The 7,839-nt window shown below is 35.3% G+C and overlaps 1 pseudogene; it reads left to right on the top strand.

The window, feature by feature from the left end:
- The first annotated feature begins 4,137 nt into the window (after window positions 1–4,137).
- On the top strand, window positions 4,138–4,507 carry LOC132367735 (large ribosomal subunit protein eL31-like; annotated as a pseudogene).
- Window positions 4,508–7,839: the final 3,332 nt, after the last annotated feature.

Here is a 7,839-nt window from a genome sequence, read left to right as displayed (position 1 = left end):
GTAATTAGGTCCTGTGAAGTTTCATAACTTATAGATTTCTGTCCAAGAAAACTATTAATGATTTCTGTTTGTGATATAAAATAACCCCAAAGATTTGGCTTTATTTGTCCTGTAGGGTATCAACAAGTCTTGTATCTAACCTGGCAATTCATTCTAACATTTTAAAAATGCGTGTAAATACTCAGTTCCTCAAATTCTCCTTGAACCAGCTTCTTTCTTACTGGCTTCCTCACTAATGAGTTGAGTAAATCTTTGATACAAGCTTCCTCTATATTTCTATGAGAGTTAGATTTTCAACTTTTCAAAAATTACACTTTGACACTACAAAGACTCCAGTGGAACTTCCTGGGGGTAAGAAACTGAGGGCAGCAGGGGCTGACACGGGCCCTGGGCCATCATTGTCATCTATGCAGAGCTGGTTAACTCAGCCCACAGAACTGAATATCTTATTTGGCAATAAAATTTTGCAGAATTATTCATGGGAGCTCACTTTACAGTGCTCAGGGCTTTTTTTCTGGGATTCAAGCAGCTCATGAAGGAAAATCCTAAGCACTAAAATTCAGACAGGATTTTACCACCTGGAAAGATGACAAGTGGGGAAAAGAGAAGAGGCAGCCAGCAGAAATTTCTGGAGAAAGACCACCATCTCTGCCCATTCAACACTAGAATTTTTAGCTTTTGCTTGAAGAAGTTAACAATGCCTATGAACCCATATCACGTGTAAGAATTTCCACCTATACCCAGTGTATGTTCTTCTGCGGCTCTGCTCATCAGCTGTTTCAGGTTCTCAAGAAATATAGGGGATCCAGCATTCTGTCCGCATCACATTATCGGATGTGCGTTTCTTCATAAGTTCACATAGTAGACAAAATCCCAGGCCAAAAATGCAGGGATATAAGAAATGTGATGTGCTATATTCTTCTTTACCTGAACTTTATTTCCACTTTGAGTTCCCACTGGGCCGTCTGCTGGAAATGTAATCGAATTCAATTCACAGCCAGTTCTGACCCTACCACTACGGGTGCAGGTACAGTCCAAGAGGATGTGAGAATGCTGGGATGCTCTACATGGCTGGACTGGACGTGGTCCATCTGCTCTGGCATACATTAGGCTGAGTATGGTTGCTGTCACTGCATCTCTCACTTCCAGCTTCTGGTCTACCCCAGGTCTGACTACCCCTCAGCTGAATACTGGGGTCTTTGAATTCTGCAGAAGATATGTTTCTGCTCCCACCCTTTCCAGGGAGTCTGAAGCTAGATGCCTCTGGCCCTCTCTATATAGATGTGCTGGACAGCCATTTCTACTCTATGGCTCTCTTAGTTTAAGAAAAAGTATCTACTACTTTAAAATAAGACAAAAACATGGTTGGGAGTTCTTTAAAATTAATTGTGGAGCATCATCGAACAAGCCTTCTTATGGGTCATCTGAGGAGGCTCAAGGCAAAGTTTCTCAACGTTTTTGTGTTTTCTTTTTTTAATTTCCCTCCAAGGAGAAAATTTTAATTACATTCCAATTTAATTTTAATTAATTAACTTAAGCTAGTTAATTAGTTAATAATCAGATGCAAGAGGGAGGAGATATGGGGCTATATGTATATGTATAGCTGATTCACTTTGTTAGAAAGCAGAAACTAACACACCATTGTAAAGCAATTATACTCCAATAAAGATGTTAAAAAAAATAATCAATTGATTTCCTTAATTGCTCTGATTTACCCCTGATAAGAGAATGTAAATAGACTACATGTTGTTTAACTTTAAAAGTCATTGCTACCTGACTTGCTGGAGGTCTTTCACAGATTTTTGAAGAGACTCCAGGCAGGAGACTTGACAGAGGGGTGAATCTTGGGAGACCCAGAGAAGTCCCCATCTGATACAATAAGTCAGGGTATCAGTTCCTCTGGTAACTCTTTTTCTAACCTATGTTAGCCAAACGAGAGCATTGGAGGTGGAAAATACACTTTCTCTCTCAAACTTTGCTCAGTTGCCTCTTTGAATTTATTCACCAGAAATGGGTGGGCAATATAAAAGATTGTTTGTCAAATATTTCTACTCCTTCCTTTACCACTCAGAAAATAAACACTAGGAAGCCAATTTGTGACATCCTCAAAGCTTATCTTTGCTAATCATAGGGTCTTTTCCTTTACTCCCTGCCTTTTCTCTTTCTACCTCCTCTCTAAAATAGCTTCAGCTCATCTTCATCTTTCTCCACAATAGCTTACCCTCATAAAAACATCTGGGGTTACTTATACCTTGATGAGACTCCAAATCTATGTGTTAGCTTTTCCAGTGTTTTAGGTCCTGACTCTAACTGTGCAAGCTTTTGCTGCCAGTGCAGAATATTCCAAGCCTCAGTGATTGGGTGAGAAAAAGAAAAAAGTAGAAGTACCGGTGATGGTAAAACTATATCAAGTGGTCTAACATATGTAAGACAGGTGATCCAAAATGAGAGGAAGCATGGGAGTAAAAATAATTTTGGAGAAATAATGACTACATTTTTTTTCCAAATTTGATGAAAAATACCAGTGGACAGACCCAAGAAGCTTAACAAATCCTAAGCAAATCATATTCAACGTGTTGAAAACCAAAGACAAAGAGAAAAATCTTAAAAGCAACCAGAAAATAAAGACATGTTCTCTAAAGAGGAGCAATGAGAAGAATGAGAGCAGACAGCTCATCCGTAGCAGTACAAGCCAGAAGAAAATGACAAGACATCTTTAAAGTGCTAAAGGGAAAAAGAGAGTCTGTTGACCTAGAATTCTATATCAAGTGAAAATATTCTCTAAAAATAATGGGGAAAAATGACAAAAAGAATTGCCAAGAGAATTTTCCCCAGCAGAAAGAAATATAAGAGAAAACTCTTTGTGCTGAAGGGAAATGATATCAGATAGAAACAGTAACATAAATAAAGAAATGAAGCATGTCAGGAAGTATGTATATGCAGGTAAACTGAAAGTATTTTTCTCATTTCTTTTTTTATTTTTATTTTTATTTATTTATTTTTGGCTGCATTGGGTCTTCATTGCTGCGCATGGGCTTTCTTCTAGTTGCGACGAGCGGGGGCTGCTCTTCATTGCAGTGGCTTCTCCTTTTGCAGAGCATGGGCTGTAGGCACATGGCTTCAGTAGTGTGGCACATGGGCTCAGAAGTTGTGGCTCATGAGCTCTAGAGCACAGGCTCAGTAGTTGTGGCACACAGGTTTAGTTGCTCAGCGACATGTGGGGTCTTCCCGGACCAGGACTCGAATCTGTGTCCGTGCATTGGCAGGTGGATTCTTAACCACTGTGCCACCAGGGAAGCCTTCATTTCTTTTTTAAAAATACAATTTACTATTCAAAGTACATAAAAATGTACTGTGGGGTTTATAAAAATGCAGAGGTAAAATGAAAGACAATAATAGCACTAAGAATGGGAGAGATCGTTTAAAATATGCTATAATAAGTTTTTTATATTATACTTAAAGAAGTATAATGTTAATTCAAGGAAGACTATGGTAATATAAGGACACGTATTGTAATCCCTATGGCAATCACTAAAATAGCTAAAAACCAATGGATGAGTTAAGATGGAATAAGTTTTTCAAATACTTGGTTAATTTAAAAAGAAGGAAATGACGAAAAGAGGAACAAAGAACAGACAAGGCAGTGGTGGTCTTAAATTCAAACATATCAATAATTACTTCAACTGTGAGTGGACTAAAACTACAATTAAAAGGTAAAGATTGTCAAACTAGACAAGTAGGAAACACACATTATATGTTGCTTTCAAGAAATAGCCTTCAAGTATAGACACAGCTTAAAAAATAAAAGATTGGGAAAATTATACCATGCAAACAGCTAATCAGAAGAAAATTGTAGGGGCTACATTAATATCACAAGAAGTAGAATTCATGATAAGGAGTATTCCCAGAGATAATGGTAGGCATTTCATAACGATGCAATAAACAATTTATTAAGAAAACATAACAATCTTAAATGTGCATGCATCTAATACAAAGCTTCAAAATAATGCAAAAACTGACAGAGCTAAGGGAGAAAAAGACAAATTCCAATTAAAATTGGAGATTTTAATATTTCTTTTCCAGTAATTGATTAAAACATATATATTAAAGATTGTTTTCCAACCAGAGCCCGGCAGAATGACTCCCACAAAGAAGGGTGGAGAGAAGAAGAAGGGCCAGTCCGCCATCAATGAGGTGGTGACCAGAGAATACACTATCAACATTTACAAGAGCATCCATGGAGTGGGTTTCAAGAAACGTGTCCCTCAGGCACTCAAAGAAATCCTGAAATTTGCCATGAAGGAGATGAGAACTCCAGATGTACGCATTGACACCAAGCTTAGCAAAGCTGTCTGGGCCAAAGGAATAAGGAATGTCCCATCTCATGCCCATGTGCAGAAATCGTAATGAACATGAAGATTCACCAAACGAGCTCTATACCTTGGTCACCTATATACCTGTCACCACTTTCAAAAATCTACAGACACTTAATGTGGATGAGAACTAACTGTTGATTGTCAAATAAAGTTATAGAACCACAAAAAGTTAAAAATTAATAAATATATAGAAAACTTGAACAACACTATTAGCCAATTTTAACCTTATTGACATTTATAGAACACTACACATAACAACTGTGGAATTCACATATTTTCCAAGTGTATGTGGAATATACATGAGATAGATCAGCTGCTGAGCCATGAAAGGTCTCAATCCATTTTAAAGAACTGAATTCATACAAAGCATATTCTCTAAAAATAATAAAACAAATAAAAATATGATCTTTCACACAACAAGTCAATAACAAAAAGATGTCAGGAAAATCCCTAAACATTTGGAAGCTAACCAACAAAGTTCTAAATAGCTCATGGATCAAAAAAGAAATTCCAAAGGAAATTAGAAAATATTTTGAACTGAATGATAATGGAAGCAAAATACATCAAAACTTTGTGGAATGCAGCTAAAGCAATGCTTAAAGGGAAATATCTAGAAAAGACAAAAGAAAGATTTAAAAGCACTGATCTAAACTTTCATCTTAAGAAGCTAGTAAAAGAAGAGGAAATTAAAGCAAAAGGAACAAAACAATAAAATAGAAGCAAAGTAGAAATCAGTGAAATAAAAAATAGACAAATGATAGAAAATCAACAAAACTGAGAATAGGTCTCTTGATAGGATTAATAAAATACAGGCCTCTATCTAGATTTATCAATAAAAAAGAGAGAAAATACAAATTACAAATTTCATTCATGAAAGAAAGAGAGTACATCATTCCAGATTCCACAGACATTTTTAAAAATAGTAAAAACAGTTGTGAACAACTGCATGGCAATAAATTTGACAAATTAGTTAAATGAACAAATTCCTTGAAAGACACAATTTACTAAAATTAAATAAGAAATTTGAAATTAAAAACAGAATACCGCTTATACTAGGACAAAGAAATGAAATAGACATGAATCTAACAAAATATTATAAGATTCTATGTACAGATAACTATAGAGCATTGATGAAAGAAATCAAAGAAGATATAAATAAATAGAAATATATCCTACGTTCATGGATTGGAAGACATAATATTGTTAAAATTCAATTCTTACCAAATTAACTATAATTCAACATAATCCCGACCAAATCTCTGTAAATTATTTTGTAGATACTGACAAACTGGTTCTAAAGTTTGTATGGAAAGGCAAAAGACCTAGAATAACCAACATAATATTGAAAAAGAAAAATAAAACTGGAGGACTGACACTACCTGATATCAAGTCTTATTATAAGAGACAGCAATCAAGATAGCATTCTATTCTCAAAATAATAGACACATAGATCAATACAACAGAATAGAGAGCCTAGAACCAGGCTGTCATAAATATAGTCAGGTGATCTTTGACAAATGAGCAAAGGCAATTGTTTGGAGAACAGATAATCTTCTCAACAAACAGTGCTACACAAATTAGATGTCCATATGTAAAAACTGTAAAATTAGACAGACTTCACATGTTCCACAAAATAGAATTACTCAACTTAGATCATAGATCTAACTTTAAAATGCAAAGCTATAAAACTTCTAGAAGATGGAAAGATATATGTGACCTTATTTTTATATACAACATCAAAAGCACAATCCATGAAAGAAAAAAAGTGGTAAGTAAATTTTATTAAAATTCAAAACTGTCACTCCAAGAAAGACACTACTTAGATAATGAAAGGACAAAACTTTGAAAAAATATTGTGACAAATATTTGCAAACACATATCTGATAAGAACTCATATCCAAAATAATTAAAGAACTCCTAAATCTCAACAATAAGAGAACAAACAATACAATTAAAAAAGGGCAAAAGATCTGAACAGAAACCTCACCAAAGAAGATATACGGCTGGTAAATAAAGTATGTGAAAAACAGTTCAACATCATTTGTAATTAGGAATTGCAACTTAAAACAACAATGAGATACAACTACACATCTATTAAAAAAACTAAAATCAAAAAAAAAAAAACATTAATTGCTGGTAAGGATGTAGAGCAACAGGAACTCACATTCATTGCTGGTAAGAATTCAAAATAGCTACTTTGGAAAACAGCTTGGCAGTTTCTTTCAAAGCTAAACATAATCTAACCATGAATTCCAGCAATCACACTCTTAGTTATTTACCTAATTGATTTGAAAATTTATAGCCACACAAAAACCAGCATGTGAATGTTTGTAGCGGTGTTATTCATACTTTACAAAAATTGGAAACAACCAAGATGTCCTTCAATAGGGAATGGATAAGCAAGCTAGTACATCCATGTAACGGACTACTATTTAGCAATAAAAAAGAATAAGTTATCGAGCTATGCAAAGGCATAGATGAATCTTAAATGCTTATTGCTAAGTGAAAGGAAATAGCCTGAAAAGGCTATATATTATATGATTCCATTTCTAGGACATTCTGGAAAAGACAAAACTACAGAGACAGTAAATAGATCAGTGGTTGCCAAGTTTCCTGGAGGGGAGGCGGGTAAGAGAGGGTTGAATACATAAAATACAGGGAATTTTTAGGCTGGTGAAACTACTCCATATGATATTGCAATGACAGATACATGACTCTATGAACTTGTTAAAATGCATAGAGCTTTATAGTATAAAGAGTGAGTCTTAATATATGAAAATATTAAAAAAATCATTTAGGTTGTCAGAGGATACCAGGATGGAATACCAAATGTGACAAAATAATCTGTGTTAAAAATGTATGAAACAACCTCACCAAAAGGGATGGGGAGAAAATGCTGACCTAAGTCACTTTGGAAAAGAGTAGTGTCTTTAAGACACAAAAGGCAAAAGAACTGTACATCAGCACTGTACTCTAGTAGACAAGGTTGTTTCTCATGAGGATATGGGTTAACAGTCCTGAAAGTACTATACATGTGTACTGGATTGGACAGTTAAGTAAATGATTGGCAGATGGTGGGAGCCAGGTTTCTCCCTTTTAGAGTGGGAGGTCATGGACAAACGAGGGAAGAATAGATTGATCCATGTATCAGTCAATTAGAGTTGGTGACATCATTAGGAACTCATGTTTAGTTTAAAATGGATATAGATGTTTACATTAAAAATATTTGCAGATGCGTGTATATACATAAGTATATATACACATATATATTGCCTTGCTCTGTCAGCTGAGAGGTCCTAGAAGCAACAACATTGAGCACTCAGTAGGAATGGGTACCCTTCCTGTCCCCCAACTGCCACCAACTTCACCTATCCACTTAATCCTTCAAGACACACAACAGACTAAGTGCCCAGCCCTTTGATCTCTAAGTACCCTGTGCACCTCATTTTCTCCCTTCCCATGT

Source organism: Balaenoptera ricei, chromosome 6 (genome assembly GCF_028023285.1).
Source record: "Balaenoptera ricei isolate mBalRic1 chromosome 6, mBalRic1.hap2, whole genome shotgun sequence".
Lineage (NCBI taxonomy): Eukaryota > Metazoa > Chordata > Mammalia > Artiodactyla > Balaenopteridae > Balaenoptera > Balaenoptera ricei.
This window is presented reverse-complemented; position numbering and strand designations above follow the sequence as displayed.